The 20,377-nt window shown below is 47.1% G+C and overlaps 1 protein-coding gene across 4 annotated transcripts in view; it reads right to left on the minus strand.

Annotated features, from left to right (window-relative positions):
• Positions 1–20,377, minus strand: part of PLXNA2 (plexin A2) — a 742,509-nt gene that overhangs the window by 376,682 nt on the left and 345,450 nt on the right. Inside the window, exon 1 of one of the 4 annotated variants that reach the window (XM_033917845.1) lies at positions 16,830–17,056. The exons of the other annotated variants lie outside the window; for them this stretch is intronic. The gene's annotated coding sequence lies outside the window, so the exon portion shown is untranslated. Of the gene's footprint in view, positions 1–16,829; positions 17,057–20,377 lie in introns of those variants that run through there. 4 annotated transcript variants of the gene reach the window in all.

The raw sequence follows: 20,377 nt of genomic DNA on the forward strand, positions 1-20,377 counted from the left end.
GACACAGTTATAATACACGCGCTCACGGAATGTGCTTTTGTCCAACCTCCCCACCCCTAAAAAAAGACTATCATTTATGCGAATCATGTAGCTTTTATTAATTGTTTTCATGAGCCACAGTCAAGAGCCAAAGATGCGCTTTCCACAGACCGGGCGCCGATTTTTGGTTGCCAAAAGCCGACGCTGCGCTTGCAGAATCACTTGGCGATGTTGAAGAATCCACCGGAGTGCTCGTTTAAACACCGATGAGCCCATTCGCATGGCGCAATTGGAGACTGCTAGTACGCTTGGAAAGAGACAACGGTAAGGCGTTTTGATAACCTGCCGCTAAAATACATGCACGCTAAACCGGCTAGAACCGGTTTAGCGACCGCATTAAAGTCAACCGTAAGTTTTGGAGCATCTGGCCCTTGGTTTCTCGCCGAGACACAAGAATCCGAGGCGTTTGGCAGATAGGAAGGGTCTCCAGACTTGAAGTGAGGGCTCAAGGGTCCTACCTAGTAAGCTCTCTATAGAGTTGCTATATGGTTCCAGAAAAAGGAAGACGGATTGAGACATCCAGGTTTTACTTCCTTTGAAAGCTTTGGAAGTGAAACGCGGATGTCTCAATCCATCCTCCTTTTTCTGGAGCCATATGGTAACCCTACTTCTCAAAACTAAACCGAGCAAAAAGGGAGAGATGGGGCAGTGATGCAGGAAACAGTTAAAAATGATTAAAAAAATAATAATAATAAAAACCACAAAGTGGTGCTTTCTTAACAAATATTTCTTAACAAAAATTTCCAAATAAACTGCCCCACCCCTGGGCACATTAGCAGTCGAATGCCCAAGTCTGTTGGGATGAGGGTCTACCAGCTTGCTCCAGTCTTCTCATTTTGTTTTGCTTTTCATTTTCCATATAATATACTTTCCAACTTTTAAAGGTGTACTTAAAAAAAAAAGTTTTAGACAAGTTTTTTTTCTGTATCACGCTATTCAGATCTGAAATAATCTTCCATTAATTGTTAAACAGCAACAGTTTTGTGCGTATTTTAAAAAATAGTTGTAAATATATTTATTTTGGAAGTATTTTGTTCATTATCAAAATGCGTCTTGCTTATATATTTCTATACAGCAGGGGTAGGGAACTCCGGTCCTCGAGAGCCGTATTCCAGTCGGGTTTTCAGGATTTCCCCCATGAATATGCATTGAAAGCAGTGCATGCAAATAGATCTCATGCATATTCATGGGGGAAATCCTGAAAACCCGACTGGATTGCTGCCCTGGAGGGGGACTTTGACACCCCTGCCTCAAATGTTGGAAGTTGATGAATTGGAGAAATGCTTTCCTTGTTTTTTCTATTTTCGTATTATCTATTACGTAATTATTTTTATCTTGGTTTTATCTTATACTAGAAATCACTGATAAACCATGTATTGGGGATGTAGAAACCTCAAGTGCTCGCAGCAATCTGGTGTTAAGAACTTGTCTTTGTCAGAACTGCCTATTGCGGGCTATCCTTAATGTCACAATCACCATCTTGATATTAGCGCTTAAATATCATTTAGCCTGGGTTTCTATGTACTTAGCTGGTTTATACACCAATTTAGCATAGGTGCCTGGGGTTCCCAAAGGAGGTGACCAGATATCACGGTATTCCAGATTTCATAGGTGGTAACCAGCTCTACGGTTCATAGTATGGTTAAGAACATAAGATTTGCCGCTGCGGGTCAGACCAGTGGTCCATCGTGCCTAGCAGTCTGCTCACGCGGCAGCCCCCAGGTCAAAGACCAGTGCTCTAAATGAGCCCAGCCTCACCTGCGTACTTTCCAGTTGAGCAGGAACTTGTCCAACTTTGCCTTGAATCCCTGGAGAGTGTTTTCCCCCATGACAGACTCCGGGAGAGCGTTCCAGTTTTCCACCACTCTCTGGGCGAAGAAGAACTTCCTTACGTTTGTACAGAAAATATCCCCTTTCAACTTTAGAGAGTGCCCTCTCGTTCTCCCTACCTTGGAGAGGGTGAACACTCTGTCTTTATCTACTAAGTCTATTCCCTTCAGTATCTTCAATGTTTCAATCATGTCCCCTCTCAATCTGCTAAGGAAGTTCTTCTTTACCCAACGTGTGGTGGACACCTGGAATGCGCTTCCAGAGGGCGTAATAGGGCAGAGTACGGTACTGGGGTTCAAGAAAGGATTGGACAATTTCCTGCTGGAAAAGGGGATAGAGGGGTATAGATAGAGGATTACTGCACAGGTCCTGGACCTGTTGGGCCGCCGCGTGAGCGGACTGCTGGGCACGATGGACCTCAGGTCTGACCCAGCAAAGGCATTGCTTATGTTCTTATGATTTAGCACTTTATAAATCCTAGAGAAGAGAACAGGACAAAATTTCCATTTTTCACATAGGGCATCAATTAGTGTAGAGTTGGCCTGTAGGAACCTACTCCTTCTCCCCCATGAATGCATTAAGGGGTTCATTTGCTAACACTTAACACGCACCCTGTGGTAAATTACGTGCACTAACATCACTCATCCAAGCTCACTATTCACAGATGACCCTTTAAGGTTATTCATTGTGATTAGAGATACTGCAACATATGCTCCATGAGATTAGGCGTCTGGAGCCTTATGTGTTACTTTAAACAAAAGCGGTTGCATGATACATTAGGAAGTTTCCCCTGTGGGCATTTCCTCTGAGACAAAACTAATAATTAAGCCAAACACAGAAAATATGTAAGCAGCTGGGAAGCGAATCTGGAAAGGCTCGAGGCCTTGCAAACTCGTCAGTCTGGTTTAGCTCTACTCTCGCACTCTCCTTGGCAGCTGGATTGGGGTGTCTGTTCCCTAGTTCTGGGTTCCAGGCTGGTGGCATATTTTGGGAGCCCCCCAGGAGACCGAGCAGCCCTGCTCCTGAGCTGGAAGATGGCACCAACTCAGACAGCGTATGACCCCATCCGAGTCATCGAGCCCTTCTTCATTTTGGGGCTCACCAAATTCCTTTCTTGAACAGCGAACTCTGTACCAGACACTTGGATCTCTAGATCTATTTAGCCCTCAAGTCGCTGCTATTTCACATCAAACACATTAGAGGACCCCCTTCTACAAAGTCACTCCCAAATAACCCCCACTCTTGACTTGGTGCTTCCTGGTTGCAATGCACCTCGGGGTTTGGAAGTGCGAAAACACATTTCTTAGTAGCAGAATTTGTACGTCACAGGGGGGTTTATATTCCTAGCCTGGAGGTATACTTCAAAACTATCTGCAGTACAAAGTAGATAAGGCTTTTTTTTTTTTTTTTAAGACACACAGAGCCTAACCCTGACCCAGAACGGAAGATTTAACACAGAAAAGGAAAAGAAAACACATCTCTACACTTCCTGAAAAGAAATTCAACAATCACTTTCCCTAGCCTTCCTGAAAGCCTGTCTCGCTCTCCATGGAGAGGTCCACAGCCAACTTTCTCCCACTGTCCTAACCTATACTCATATCCCCCCCCCCCCCAGTCTTAGAAAGAGAGAAAAGAAAGCAGGGTGAGGTGCGAAGGTCAATGCAATATTTATCCAGACTTTGTCCTGGGGAAGGATGTAAACACAGCAGCTCTGTGCAGGCGAAGACAGAAAAAGGTTCACCCCACAGGGTGCAAATAGTGAGTATATGTGTGTGTGTGTGGGGGTGGGTGGGATCCATCACCCATTAACGCCTCAAAGTCCCAGTTCAATTCCCTTATCCCCTGCAATATCCATCACATTGGTGAAATCTGTTGGCCGACAAGTTAGGTCTTTGCCAATATTTGTCCTTAATGTTTCTTTGTAAACAGCCCTCTCGCTCCTGCCTCCTCGCAGACGCTTTCTAAAATGGCTGCAGTGATCTCTCGCGACTGCTCGCGGCATTTCCTCTAGTACCACAAGCTGCTGCGAGAGGTCAAGACAGCAGCGAGGGAGGAGCAAGAGGACTGAGCTCCTGTCACGAAGACTAACGCTGGACCACCAAGAACCTCAGTAGGTCTGAAGGGGGAGGGGGGGCTCTCTGTAGAAGAGCCACAGACACGTGAGAAAAGAACCGCATGTGGCCGAACCTCAGGTCTAAATTAAAAGAAATAATCCCGCAGAGATAAACTTGGTTTCATCAGTGCAATGTGCACGCCTTTGATAAAGGGACACCATTTTACTGTTACCCGTCATGCGTACACGTCACACCCTCTCATTGCATCGTTTCAGTCCATGGGCACAACTTTGCTTTTCCGAGTATTTGGATGAATGTCACTGTTTTCCGTAGACACAAAGAACATGAAGGCAGATAAAGGTCAAATGGCCCATCCACGGCATCCAATAGTTCCTCTTCTTCCTGAGAGATTCAAGCTTCCTGTTCCATGCTTTCTTGAATTCAGACACAGTCTTGGTCTCCACCACCTCTACCAGGAGACTATTCTATGCATCTACCACTCTTTGAGTGGAAAAAAAAAAAAAGTTATTTCCTTAGATTTACTCCTGCGCCTATCGCCTCTTAACTTCATCCTAGGCCCTCTCATTCTGGAGCATCCTTTCAAATGACTCGCCTTATGTGCATTTATGCCAGGAATGTACTTAAACCTCTCTTATCATATCTCCCCTCTCCTGCCTTTCCTCCAAAGTATATCTATTGAGATCATTAAGTCTGTCCCATACGTCGTACGTTGAAGACCACTGAACATTTCAGCAGCCTTCCTCTGGACCAACTCCATCCTGTTTATATCTTTTCGAAGGTAGGATCTCCAGAATTGTACACAATGTTCTAAATGAGGTCTTACCAGGGTCTTATACAGGGGCATCAATATCTCCTTTTTTCTACTGGCCATACCTCTCCCTATAAAACCTAGCATCCTTCTAGCTTACGTGGTCGCCTTTTCAACCTGTTTGGCCACCTTAAGATCATCGCATACCATCACACCCAAGTCCCGCTCCTCTTTTGAGCACAAAAGTTCTTCACCCCCTAAACTGTACCGTTCCCACAGGTTTTTGCAGCCCAAATGCATGACCTTGCATTTCTTAGCATTAAATCTTAGCTACCAAATTTCAGACCATTCTTCAAGCTTTGCAAGGTTCTTCCTCATGTTATTCACACCATCAGGAATGTCTCCTCTACTGAAGATTTTGGAATCCTCGGCAAAGAGGCACACCACTGGTAACATCCCTTTCCTCAGAGTGACCTCCGTTGATCACGACCCTCTGTCGCCTTCCATCGCCTTCAACTCAACCAGTTCCTGACCCAGTCGGACACTGGGGCTCCATCCTGAGGGCACTCAGTGGAACACTGTCAAAGGCTTTTCTAAAATCTAAATACACCACATCTAGCACACTCCTTCTAACCAATTCTAGAAATTGATTAATTTGGCTGACGAGACCTGCCTCTAGTGAATCCATGTTGCCTCGGGTCCTGTAATCCACTGGATTCCAGAAACATCACTATTCTCTGTTTTAAAAGTGTTTCCATTAATTTACTTACCACAGAAGTCAGACTTGCAAGTATCAGCCTGTAGTTCCCTACTTCTTCCTTATTTCCGCTTTTGTGGCAAGGGCCCACATCCGCCTTTCTCCAGTCCTCTGGTACCACTCCTGATTCTAGAGAAGCATTAAAGAGGTCAGTCAGCAGAGCCACCAGAAATTCCCTAAGTTCCTACAGCACCCTCGGATGTACAACACCCGGCCCCATTGGGTGTAGTCTCATCCCAATGACTCTTGGCATTGGAAGAGCCCCAAACCAGAGTGTGCCTATCAAGTGGTGACAGTGTGGTCACCCAATGTGCAACACGCAGTGGATCCTTGACAAAGAATTGTTGGGTCTTACTGGTCAGGGTGGTGTGACCCAGAGAAGCGCTACATTCATCCACTGATGGGTCTAGGACAATTCATCAAGGGTCTTTCAAATATCCCATAGTTCACCATGGGACATTTCATGGAATGATATAGCGCTGAAACGGGCGCAATTAATCGCCCTAGACCCCTTTTCCTTTACCTTCTCAGCTACTACTTTTGAGAATCAAAGAAGCCATCTTTTCCTTTTATTTACACTCCTTATAAAATGGTTTGCTGCCCTTACAAATAGCTCCTTTCAGTTTTGCCCCCTGCTTTCCTACTTCTTCCATCAATTCCTTGACATAATCCCCCATCTAAACAAAGTTTTTTTTTAAATCTAGAACCTTTACTTTGGAATGAGCCCTCTCTTATACCCGACTTAATATTAAACCATATCATGCAGTGATCACTGGATGCCAGATGATCACCCACTGTAAAATCAGAAACACTTTCTCAGCAAGGCCCCATCCTGCGTGGGTTCCAAATTACATTCAGGTACACTAGGTATTTCTATGTCTCTGCAGGGCTTGCAATCAAAGTTGGTACCATATAATTGTTAACTAATTCTCTGCACCTACATTGTATAAATCGCTCTGAACTGTTTTTCGATATGCTGTAACCTAGATATAACTTCGCTATAACTAAGCTGTAACTTCGCTGTAAATGTACAGTCTCTTATCCTGTAAACCGCTCTGAACTGTTTTGTGGTATTGCGGTATAAAAAAATAAAGTTATTATTATTATTATTATTACCTGAGGCAATATTTATTTATTTCTAACTTTTTTATACCGTTTACTTACATCAATAAAAACATACATAAAATAAAAGACAAACCAGGTCATAAAATCTACATAATTAAACAATTTCTTCTCTTCAAGAGTCAGTTAATAAATCACAAGAATACAATTACATAAGAACAAAAGAATAGCCATACTAGGAGAGACCGAAGGTCCATCAAGTCCAGTATTCTGTTTCCAACAGTGGCCAACCCAGATCCCAAGTACCTGGTCAAACCCAAAGAGTAGCAACATTCCAGAGCTGAGATTGTGATGTCATAATGCCTCATTCCACCAATGCCTAAGAGCCAACCTCACCAGTGATGTCACAATGGCTTGATTATCCTCTACTGCCATACTGGGACAGACCGAAGCTCCATCAAGCCCAGTATCCTATTCCACCAGTGGCCAACCCAGGTCCCAAATATGTGCCAGAAACCCAAAGAGTAGCAACATTCCAGAGCTGAGATTATGGTGTCATAAAGCCTCATTCCACCAATGCCTGAGAGCCAACCTCCTCAGTGATATCCCAATAGCTTGATTGTCCTATTCTTGGCTCACATAAGAATTGCCATACTGGGACAGACCAAAGGTCAATCAAGCCCAGTGTCCTGTTTCCAATTGTGGCCAACCTTGGTCCCAAATACCCAGCTAGATCCCAAGGAGTAAAACAGATTTTATGCTGCTTATCCTAGGAATAAGCAGTGGATTTCCCCAAGCCATCTCAATAATAACCTATGGACTTCTCTTGTAGGAAATTATTCAAACCTTTTTTAAACCCCGCTAAGCTAACTGATTTCACCATATTCTCAGGCAACAAATTCCAGAGTTTAATTATACATTGTGTGAAGAAATATTTTCTCCGGTTTGTTTTAAATCTACTACTTAGAAGCTTCATCGCATGATTAAATAGATTCTTTTCTTCAAATGCCAGCTAATGAATCACAAAAATGCTGTAACAAACTGGAGTTTTTAACCATTTTTTAAACTGAAACCAGTTTACACACAGTCGCAATTGGCCCACCAGAGTATGAAAGGTGAGTAACGGGTAGGTTCTGAACCCCGACTGCCCTGGCCTCACCACCATGCTTCAGGACGCTGCCTAACCGCACTGGAATCACCCCGAGAAGCATACTAGCGGTGTGGGTCACTCATGTCTTGTTAAGGACTGGCCGAGCATGAGGGGGTGGTGGGGTTCACTTGATTCAAATAAGGGAGATTCTGAGATACACTGAGTGTGCTCAAGAAATTATCACGTGGTGTGAAGTAGATGTCCAATTTTAGCCTTTTCCAGGTGCTCAGTAAATAGTGGGTGGAGGAGAGATTACCAAACTATTTACCATGTGCCTGGTAAAGCTTAATTTGCAAATTATGCTCCTTCATTTACATGTGGCTGCAAACCCACCAATTTCCTCCGACACGAGTTTATCACACACACTCCTGCATAGCTTTAATGAGTACAATTAGTGTTAACACTGGAGAAACTGAACATCCCTTTTGCCTTCTGACAGGGCCTCAACTGTAAATGCTGAAAACATAATAACATACGCGGAGAGAAGCCGTCAGGTGCAGGACGTGCTCTGCGAGCTTAATTTAGTGCACTATGGAGGGACCGAATGAGGGTGACGAGGAGGGCGGGCCAGGGGCTGGGACTCTGAAATGAATATGGACCGCCCACCTCTACTCAGCATGGTAGCTATCATCATTGAATAGAAGTGAGAAATAGGAGCAGGAGTAACTTATTTTTTTAACAGTACCCGGAAATTAGCCATTAGGCTAAATCAGTGCATCGCAAACTGTGTTACGCCTGACATTCCAGGTGTTGCAAGACATTGGGGAGGGGGAGAGGCGCTGGCCAACTGCCGGCGAGAGGCGCATCCTGTAGGCAGTCAGTAGGCGCCAGTGCCTTTCCTTTTCTCTGCGCCTCTTCCCTTCCAGCACCCCCTACTGGTAGCTCAGGGCTTAGACCTGTCAACTGGATTATGTTCCTACTCTTGCTCTGCCCTAACTGTGTTTCTCAACTCAGTCCTGGAGAACCCCCTTGCCAGTCAGGTTTTCAGAATATCCACAATAAATATGCATGAAATCAATTTGCATATCATGGAGGCAGTGTATGGAAATCGAGTGTATGTATAATCATTGTGGCTATCCTGAAAACCTGCCTGGCAAGGGGGCATTCCAGGACCGAGTTGAGAAACACTCCCCTATTGGACAATACTGGGGCAATTAGACAAGTTTTCACCCTGGCGCTAACCCCCTCATTCCACAAGTTTTTGTGCATATTTTCATTAGAACAATCCTGGGAATGTGGAGGGACGATGCCAACCAATGAAATCACTCAGAATCTGACCAAAGATTCCAACAGAACAATCCCGGGAACATGACGGGGAAGGACGATGACGACCAATGAAATCACTCCGAATCTGACCAAAGATTCCAACAGAACAATCCCGGGAACATAAAGGGGAGGGATGATGCTGACCAATGAAATCACTCCGAATCTGACCAAAGATTCCAATAGAACAATCCTGGGAACATGAAGGGACGATGCCGACCAATGAAATCACTCAGAATCTGACCAAAGATTCCAACAGAACAATCCCGGGAACATGACGGGGAGGGATGATGCCGACCAATGAAATCACTCAAATCTGACCAAAGATTCCAACAGAACAATCCCGGGAACATGACGGGGAGGGACGATGCCGACCAATGAAATCACTCCGAATCTGACCAAAGATTCCGATAGAACAATCCTGAGAACATGAAGGGATGATGCCGACCAATCAGATCACTCAGAATCCAAACTGAAGATTCCATTAGAACAGTCCCAGGAATGCACATAGACTATAGTGATGAGAGTGGTAGAAGGCCTCAGATCGAGTAGACAAATGAGCAGGTTAGGAGGACAAGCAGTCCATTTCTGCTGACAGTCTGTACATTTCTAAGTCCACCGAGAATGGACAGATCAAGGTTAAATTCATGATTAAACAGGGAGATACTCAGAAGGAAATTTCTTTAAAGAAAGGACAAACAAGCGCATGGATGAACTTTGCTGTGGAGGTGTCCTAGAGAAATTTCTATCACAATTTAAGAAAGACCAGGGCAGGCACAGAAAACAACTGTGACGAGGGATTGAGAGCAAAACCAGAGAACAGAGGAGGGCTGTGATATTGCTATAGGGAGGAGAAACGAGCAGACATACAAAAATATCAGGCTAAATTCCTATCTCCCAGGCTCACTACCACCCTTGACGTGCTGGAGTTCAGTCAGCCTTTGTTTAAAAACTTTCTGTGGCAGCGACCTCAATACTGCAGCAACAAAAAGCACGCGAGCCCCGGAGGCCTACCTCCCTTTCACGCTGTGCCCCCAAGTCCTCCTACAACACAGCACTTAAATTGCCATCGGTTCCCGCTTCCTTGGAGCTCATGCAGGCCTAATTTAGCGAACTGGCACACTGGAAGGCGAGGGCCAACATTTTTTTTTTTTTTTAGCTTGCTCAAGTTGCAACTGCAAATGTGGAATCTGTACCCTGTTTGGAAAGTCCCGTTTAAAAATTTAAAAAAAAAAAATCCCTTTCTTCACTTTAACTTCTCAAATGGTCTAAAGCAGAGGGTGTCCAACCTTTTGGCTTCCCTGGGCCGCACTGGCCGAAAAAGCGCTGCAGCAAGACAGAGGAGGGAGCCGGCAAGACGGTAAACACCAGGGGGCAGCAGAGGAAAACACTGCATCGCCTTCGACCGGGGCCGCACAAAATACTTCACGGGGCCGCATGCGGCCCTCGGGCCACAGCTTGGACACCCCTGGTCTAAAGTTTCCTGAGTGTAGTGTGACAGGCTGCAGCCTGATTAGATAACAAATCTATACAAATTGTCATGAGAAAGCTAGATTTTTTTTTTTGTAAAATAAGCTGGGAAAGAAATAGCAGAAGTATATTGGAAACTTCTGTAGATAGTAATGGTCACCGGGATTGCTTATTCTTATTATTCTTAATTTAAGGGAGCCTGAACATATCTTCATTCTCTTGTGCTGCCTTTTGCTGACTCTCAGTTGTCTCCACGTCCAGTTTAAACCCTGCACAGAGCAGCTGTTCAAATCCGTCGCCAGACATTGTACAACTCTAAATCCGTCAAAACACATACAACGTATGCTAAGAAGGAGAGCTGGTTAATGATTTCTGATTATCACAAAATACACTTAGGAGAAAATGCAAATTATAGAACACTCCAAATAAGAAATCAAGAGATGCAAATAAAAAAGAAATGGAAAATAGTGGATGGGGGGAGGTGGAGGAGGCCAAGGACAAAGGAAGACGTGTGAGAAGCAGCGACAGGTGATGGTGTGGGGGAGACGGAGAGGACCCTGACATAGCATCAACTATTTGATCTGCTGGTCACCATCACTGAAATCTAGTTATTTATTTAATTAATTTGTTTTCGATCCCACGTTCTCCTCAAAGGGCTCGGAACGGATTACAGGTCAACATATATAATATACAATTATCAGGTTACAATAGGCCATAGCACAGTACAAGATTTTTTGATACATGTTTTATGCTAACTTGACACATAGGCATCATATACAGTTTACAAGATAAATTTGATAGTTACAGCGGAAGATTTATCAATATGTGACACATAGCAAGTACCAATATACATTGACATTGCTTTGTAATCTTTCGACCTTAGGCAAGGACGTTAGGCAAAGAGGTATGTTTTTATTGCTTTTCTAAAGTTGAGGAGTCCTTCAAGGGATCCTATTGGACACTATCCCAAAATTTATTTATTTATTTAAGTATCAAGGTTACAATCAGGTACTCAAACATTTTCCCCTCTGTTCCGGTGGGCCCACAATCTATCTAATGTACCTGGGGCAATGGGGGGGATTAAGCGACTTGCCCAGGGTCACAAGGAGCAGTGTGGGGTTTTGAACCCACAATCTCAGGGGGCTGAGGCTGTAGCTTTAACCACTGTGCCACTCCTTCCTCCTCCACGTATACTTTTTCTGCCTTCTCCTAAAGCAAGGGTAGGGAACTCCGATCCTCAAGGGCCATAGTCCAGTCGGGTTTTCAGGATTTCCCCAATGAATATGCATGAGATCTATTTGCATGCACTGCTTTAGATGCATATTCATTGGGGAAATCCTGAAAACCCAACTGGAATATGGCTCTCGAGGACCGGAGTTCCCTACCCTTGGCCTGTAAAGTGGCTGCCAATCGAATCAATCACATAAAGGCACCATTTATAGCAGGGGTAGGGAACTCCAGTCCTCGAGAGCCGTAATCCAGTCGGGTTTTCAGGATTTCCCCAATGAATATGCATCGAAAGCAGTGCATGCAAATAGATCTCATGCATATTCATTGGGGAAATCCTGAAAACCCGACTGGAATATGGCTCTCGAGGACCGGAGTGCCCTACCCCTGTCCTAAAGTATCTATTGTCTCCAATCACTGACAAAAAACAGAAGATGTGACACGAGAAAGAACCAACAATTCACTGTGCTGCTAGAATACCAATGGGCACCTCCTCACAAGCTACAGAGCCTTTAGGACAGGTGATGGTAGGACACAGCTTTGCCTAGCAGAATTTGGCATGCAATGGACAAAACCAAAAAACGTACAGGAAATACGGTAATACCTATATATATTACCTTGGAAAGTGGACTAACATGGCCACCACACAGATTTCACGCAAGGTGTGCAATGAGTGATCTTGGTGATATAGTTTGCTGTTTTATGCTTTCTGGCTGGAAAACTGATCGGCACGGCTTCCTTAAATATACGGATGCGAGCACAGATTAGGTTCCACAAAGTCCAACTACAGCTAGATGTGAAAGAAACAGAGCAGACTGGCACAGGAGCTCCTAAACTCACTGGGCGACCTATCCAGAAACCAGGCGTGAATAGAAGAAACAGCCAGCCACCCAGCCAGAGCTCCCGGGAGCGCATTAAGCCTCCACATCTCCAATCCCGTCTCCCCTATACTGCTTCGTGTTCTGGGATGGTATCTGTGTTCATCTGTTCCGCAAACCAATTTGTCACATTCAAAAGCAATTTGCAGAGGAGGGCTAAGGAGCAGAGGGGCAGCCAAAGCCATGGTCTCTTCTCATCACGGCCCTGGGCTTGTGTCTGATTAAATTTGCATTTCGCAATCTATGGCTGTGTTTACCTGGCCTGGAAAACCTGAAAGGTCCAACCAACTGTGCTCAGGGTCAGTGCGAGACCACCTGGATAGACCCCACAATTATACTGCCTGGAGGGAGGGGGAGGGTTCGACAGCAGTCCAAAAAGCTTATGTCTTTAGTTTAATAAGGGCACCCAATCACTTCTCTTCCCCGTCCGCTAATGTTATCCTAGAAAATACAGTCCTGTCTTGTTTTCAGGCTCCAAGTCTCCTGCCTGCATCACTGCACAAAATGGATTATGTTCTGGATTGGAGTTTAAGAGGGACCTGTCAAATAGATTTACCCCCAAACCCAAGTCACTAAACGTTGATCCGAAGATCCAAGGCCTTTTCAGCTTTGCCATTGCCAGCACAAAGGATAAATTGCTCTGGCTAAGACCAGGTCTGTGAGTAACATGACCCAGTATAAACATTTCAAAACAGAACTGTTAACACTATATTTAAAAGGGCTGTCAAGAGTCCCAGCTCCCAGGAACCTACTCGGATTGATTTGGTTTAAAAATGGGATGGCACAGTGAATATTTGGTCTGGACTTTGGCAAACCTGTAACTTGGAGGAGACAAGTGAGGAAGCTCTGGTAGTTATTTCTCTTAGGACCAGCCTTAAAAGCAGAAGGGACAGACTGGGAGTGAAAAAAACGTGGTCTCACATCAACCAGCTTTTGGCCATCTCTGTACTGATCCTGAAACTTCATCTCATCTGTCAGGTTCATTGCTTTGACCTGCCAGACCAGAAAGGGACATAATTCAAAACCCCTGACTAGAGAGTTGCGCGGGGACAGAAATCCCACCCGTCCCCACCCGTCCCCGCCAAAATCCCACCCATCCCCACCCGTCCCCGTGAGGAATCCCTCCGTCCCCACCCGTCCCCGTGAGGAATCCCTCCGTCCCCACCCGTCCCCGTGAGGAATCCCCTCCGTCCCCACCCGTCCCCGCGAGGAATCCCCTCCGTCCCCACCCGTCCCCGCGAGGAATCCCCTCCGTCACCATCCTTCCCTATAAACTTCAGAAATAGTTATTTTATTTAATTATGCTACTGAATTAAAGGCTCTGGTAGAGACCCATTTACAAATAAGCAAAGAGACTATTAATTTGGAAATATTAATTGGGAAGAATACATACTTTGTAAATGGGTTTCTACCAGAACCTCTAATGTAAATATAAAATATAAATACTCAGCTGATGAGAACCCACAAACTGTCAGCTGAGGACTTCCTTTGCAGTTGGCCTGGGGTCCCTTTTGCCAAGCTTGGCAGGCAGCAGTAGCGTCCCTGAGTCACAGATGCTGGCACCTCAGTGGCTCATGGATGCTGCCAGCGACTGCTGCGCTTGGTGGAGGGGAGTTCTGACCATCTCTAGAGGAGGTCCTCTGCTGGCGGTGCTTGGGGATCCCCACCAGTCACAGCAAGGGCCAACAAGTACTTCAACACTGTAGAAATAAAACCAGAAATGCATTTCCTTTTCTTTTGAACACAAAACAAAGATATCTGCCATATACATTTCCCAAGGCAGATGACTCTATGCAATGTCACCTCGGTAACAAAATACAAAAATAGACAAATACACCCCCTCCCTTTTTACTAAACCACAATAGTAGGTTTTAGCACAGGGAGTTACGCTGAATGCCTCGCGCTGCTCTCAATGCTCATAGGCTCCCTGCGCTAAAAAACAATATTGCGGTTTAGTAAAAGGGAGCCATAGTGCAAAATATAGACAGCAGATATAAATTCTCAAAACAGACACATTTTGATCACTAAATTGAAAATAAAATCATTTTTCCTACCTTTGCTGTTTGGTGATTTCATGAGTCTCTGGTTGCACTTTCTTCTTCTGACTGTGCATCCAATCTTTCTTCCTTTCTTTCAGCCTCCTGTATGTTTCCTCTCCTCCGAGAGACCTCATTCTCTCCCCCAACTTTTTCTTTCTGTCTCCCTGTTCCCCCTTCTTTCTGTCTCTCTGTCTGCCCCCTTTCTTTCTTTCTCCGTGCCCTCCCCCAAGCCACTCGGTTTGCTGCCACCGCCATCGGGGAATAGTCCCCAAGCCACCGCTGTCCCAAGCTTTCCCTGCAGAAGCGTCGCGCTGACCAGCATTCCGCTCCCTGACGTCAATTCTGACGTAGGAGAGGAAGTTCCGGGCCAACAAGGCATTTCTCCTCATTCCATCCAGCCTGAGCCCCATCTCTCCTTGATCCAGCATTTCCCTTCTGTGTCTGTCAGAATTACCATTCCACCTATTTTCCAGCATCACCCTTCTTTGTGTCCATCTCACCTATATCCCTATCTCACCACTTTTTCAGAATCTTCATTTGTCTCTGTCCTTGTCTTTACCCCATATTCACCATTTGCCCTTTCAATGTCTTTATCTCCCCCCCCCCACACACACTTTTTCAGCATTACTTCTATGTCTCTATTTCACCTCCTCTTCATGTCCCCTCTGTATCTCTATCCTTATTCAGAAGGTCCTGCTTACCCTTTCTCTTCTTTGTGTCACTATCTCCATTTTCAGCTTTCCCCCTTTTTCCTTTGTTAATGCACCCTGTAGCCAGAATCTTTCCACCCTCTCTCCACTCCGGCCCAGCATGAAATATTTCCTTTTGTTTCCCTCCCCTCTCTCTTCTCCTCCCTCACCCACGAGTCCTGCATCTGGCCCTCTCCCTTCTACCTGCACCTGGCAACACCCCCCTGCTCCGCGGCTCTCTTAAGCAACTCGTCAGCAGCGGTGATCAAGACAAGCTGCCGACATCGAGGCCTTCCCTCTACGAGTCCCACCTTTGTGGAAAAAGGAAGTTGAAACAAGCGGGACTCGCAGAGGGTAGGCCCCGACGCCAGAAGCTTGTGTCGATCGTTGCTGCTGAGTTGCCGAAGAGACCCGCAGGTAGAAGGGAGAGGGAGATAGGAAGGCTGTAGAAGCTCCGGAGCATGACACCGAACCCAGCCAGGATGATTTCTTTTTCAGGCTGCTGCTGCCGCTGCCATCCCCCACCCGAAATGACAAAAAACAACCTAATGCCCGCGTCGGGAAATAGTCATGCTGAGCAGTGAGCTCAGCACGTACACAGATGAAAGCCTTGCTTGCTGATTGGTCCGGCGGCACGGTGGGGCGGGGCCGCCGGACCAATCAGCAAGCAAGGCTTTCATCTGTGTACGTGCTGAGCTCACTGCTCAACATGGCTATTTCCCGACGCGACGCCAGACTTGCATCGCCAGAATTTAGGTAGGTTGTTTTCATCCCCGTGGGAGTCCCGTGGGCAAGGGGGCGTCCCCGTGGGAGTCCCGTGGGTCAGGGGGGCATCCCCGTGGGAGTCCCGTGGGCCAGGGGGCGTCCCCGTGGGAGTCCCGTGGGCCAGGGGGGGAACCCGCGGGATCCCCGCGGGACCCGCGGGATCCCCGCGATCCCCGTTCCCGTGCAGACCTCTACCCCTGACCCACTGGTGAATGACCCCCCCCCCAAAAAAAAAAACAACAAACAACCCACCCTATACATGCACAAAAGGAAGTTCCCATCTCTTAATGGTATGCATTAACATAGACTGCTTCAAAGCACCTAAATAAAGGTTATCCCCCCCCCCCCCCGCAAGAAAAAGTTTCCTTCATTGTACCTGTGCCCTCTCTGCCCTGGACAGCAGCAAAATATTGATCCTTTTTCCTGGTAGATATTTTGATGCAAAAGGGGCTCCCTGGTCTGGTCCCACGAAAGGAAGCAACAGACAGACAGCGGGCGGGCGGGAGCCTCCGATTTACGGTGTAAAGACGTTAAATCAGCCCGAACTGCAGGGCAAAGACAAAGGCACGTCGCACTTCCCCGTCTATTGTCTGAGCGAGCGAAATCCCCCGAACGTTCCATTCTCAACGCCAGTCGGATTTTCCTCCTTCCATCAACGCGGCTGCCGCAGGTGCAAAAGGGACCCTTGAGAATTGCCCGGGGTGGTCAGCCGTTTCTGGAGCCCGGTCACGGCCAAACTCGCAACACATGGGCTGCGATCCGACAGCGGCTGTCAAAAGGCAAGTCGACCGGCTCATGCACAAGCGCCCCCCCCCCCCCCCGGCCCCTGCGCCTTACCTAGACTGAAGCGATTGCCGGGGATCCGGCGCTCCCCCCTTCCTGCAGCGTTCGGGGGCGCGATGCCCCGATCTGCCCCTCCTGGTAGCGCTCAGGGGTGCAATGCCCCGATCTGCCCCTTCCTGCCAGCTGCCAGCGACGCGCTGCACATGGAGCTGTCTCGGCTGCGATCGCTCCTTCTCTCTTTCTGCAGCAAGCAGGGGAGCCGCCTCCTTCCTCCACATCCAGCCCGGCACTGAGGGCTGCTCCTTCCCCCTCCTCCGCCTCCCCCCCCCCCCCCAGCAAAGCGCGGCTCATTAACAAACAGCAACGGGAAGGGGAGGGAAGGCCGGTTAACTCCTTCCTCACCGCCCCCTCACCATGATGCGCTGTCCCTTCCCTTCACCGACCATACCGAAAGCTCTGCTGTCAAAGACGGGTTATGGCTTGGACGACTGGCAGGGGGGGGGGGGAGTCTTTGTGGTGAAGTGTGCGAGAGAAAACAGTAAGGAAAGGGAGAACACCTGAAAATCTCTTCTCCCTCTCCATCTCCCTCAGCTGGGGGGGGGGGGGGGTGCAGAAATGATTCTTTTAACTGTATCCCTCTCCAGCCCTCTATGCTAGCAATTTTGATCAGAGGGTTCCACATTCATCCCGCACCCCCCCCCCCCTTCTTTGCTTTCTCTCAGGAATTTTATTCTTACCGTGTTCCCCCCCCCCCCCAAAAAAAAAAAAAGACAATTTCATTAATTTGAGGTCCAAAAATGCATTAGGGCTTATTTTTTAGGGGACATCACTTTTTTTTCATGTATGACAATCCTCTCTCCCTTCCTCTCCAATTCTTCTTCTTTCCTTTCTCTCCCCCCCCCCCCACGTGCAGCATCTTTCTATCCATCCCTCCCAGCCCCCTGTGCAGCAAAACCCTACCGATCCTCCCACCAATTGTCTATGAACCCCGCTCCAAGGCCTCCAAAAACAGTGGCAGTACTCTGCATGGGCTGCTTTGCGGTCTTCCCCTCCGGGGCCAGGCTTTCTATCTCTCCCTCTTATCCCCCTGTGCAGCAGAACCCCACTGACCCTCCCACTGTGATGCAGCAGAGGGAAAGCCCAGTGGGGAAAACCACAAAGCAACCCGTTCAGAGCGCTGGTGCCACCGCTACCGCTGCGTTAGGAGGCCTTGAAGCAGATGTCACCGGGGTGGGTCGCTGAATTGACGAATCAGATTTTTTTTTGGCAAATCGGGCAGCACTAGTGTCAGGGATGGTCTCAGGGGCTTCGGGGGTCGATCTTAACTAGGGCTTATTTTAGGGAAACAGGGCAGTTAAAGCTAGTAACAATGAGCTCCCTCATAGAAACATAGAAGATGACGGCCAGATAAGGGCCAAAGCCCATCAGGTCTGCCCACTCTACTGACCCACCCCCAAGTCTACTATCCTAGGGATCCCACTCCTGGTGACGGGTTCCCTTGGCTTAACTCTCTAAGGGATCCCACATGGGCATCCCATTTGCTCTTAAATTCTTGCACGCTGTTTGCCTCGATCACCTGCACCGGGAGCTCGTTCCAAGGATCAACCACTCTCTCGGTGAAGAAATATTTCCTGGTGTCGCCATGAAACTTCCCGCCCCTGAGTTTGAGCGGATGCCCTCTTGTGGCTGAGGGTCCTTTGAGAAAGAGAATCTCTTCTTCCATCTCGATACGGCCGGTAATATACTTAAACGTCTCGATCATGTCTCCTCTCTCCCTACGTTCCTCGAGTGAGTACAGCCGCAAATTTTTCAGCCTTTCCTCATACGATAGATCCTTGAGCCCCGAGACCATCCTGGTGGCCATCCGTTGCATCGACTCTAATCTCAGCACATCTTTTCGGTAGTGTGGCCTCCAGAATTGCACACAGTATTCCAAATGAGGTCTCACCATGGTTCTGAATAATGGCATTATGACTTCAGGCTTCCGGCTGACGAAACTCCTGCGGATGCAACCTAACAACTGTCTTGCCTTAGATGAAGCCTTCTCCACATGATCAGCAGTTTTCATGTCTGCGCTGATGATCACTCCCAAGTCTCGTTCTGTTGAAGTTCTAGCTAAGGTCTCACCATTCAAGGTGTAAGTTCTGCACAGATTTCTGCTGCCGAGGTGCATGATCTTGCATTTCTTAGCGTTGAAGCCCAGCTGCCAGGTCGAGGACCAAAGCTCCAACAAATGTAGGTCCTGTGTCATACGATCGGGTGAATTGCCGTCTCTCACTATATTGCATAGTTTGGCGTCATCAGCGAATAACCAGAATGAACCCCCATCGTCCCTCTGCAAGTTCACGAGAGCAGTTGAGAGTGTGAAGGCCAAAAGATATCTGGCCAGCTGCCTGCACTGAAGCACTGAGGCCCTCATAGAAAGCTATCCCAGTAGAAGTGGGCAGTTACCAAGAGGTCTATGTCATTTAACTGACCACACAGCCCAGGGCAGACGTTAATTGCATCATAGCTAAGGCTCAGCATACTGGCACACCAATGCCATCTCTACAGCAGTGTGGCACAGTGGTTAAAGCTACAGCCTCAGCACCCTCAGGTTGTGGGTTCAAACCCTGGGCAAGTCACTTAATCCCCCCCATCGCGCCAGGTACTTTAGATAGATTGTGAGCCCGCCGGGGAAAAATGATTGAGTAGCTGAATAAATTCATGTAAACCGTTCCGAGTTCCCTTGGGGGAACGGTATAGAAAATTGAATGAATATTAAAATAAATGGTAATGAGGCTATTAACTATTCCACAGCAGGGGAGCCTTAACACCAGCACCAGTTGCACCAGGGCAGATAAACTAATAGCACCCCCCCCCCCAACAGGATTCTCTCCCCAAAATGGCCCCCAGTTCCTCTGACCTCCACAAAAAGAAAAAAGTTAGCCATGGTGTCTGGTGAACCTTCTACCCACGATTCCCCCTTCCCTCCACCCCCAACCTCCAACTCTATATAGCTCTGGAATCTAGTGGCACCCTAAACTCCCCTAAACCAGGGGGAGGCAATTCCAGCCCTCGAAAGCCACAGGCAGGTCAGCTTTTCAGGATAGCCACAATGAATATGTATGAGATGGATCTGCATGCACTGCCTCCTTGAGATGCAAATCTCTCTTATGCATATTTATGGATGGATATCCTGAAAACCTGACCTGGCTCCGGCTATCGAGGACCAGAATTGCCTACCCCTGCCCTAAACATATAGCAGTGGTGTCTCCTGGAACCCCAGCCCCTGCTCTCCTCACCCCCTCCAAACAACTTGCCAGATCCTTTTTAAAAAAAAAAAAAAAAAAATCCCACCCGTTTACCTTGAAAAAGCAGCCCCAAACTGTCCAATGTATTTCTTCATATTCCCAAGAGTAAATACGTTCAAAATGCCTGTACTAGACGGAGCATTGCTGCCAGTTTCATAAAGATTAAATCCTCAAATATGCTGACTTTGGCATAAATCTTTCTGAAATCAGATTGTCATGAACTTGTAACTGTACCGAATGGTCAGAGAAAGAAACTTAAAGAAGAATGGTGGGAAGACCATCGGGCATGCCCAATTTCAGATTTTCCGT

Source organism: Geotrypetes seraphini, chromosome 13 (genome assembly GCF_902459505.1).
Source record: "Geotrypetes seraphini chromosome 13, aGeoSer1.1, whole genome shotgun sequence".
Lineage (NCBI taxonomy): Eukaryota > Metazoa > Chordata > Amphibia > Gymnophiona > Dermophiidae > Geotrypetes > Geotrypetes seraphini.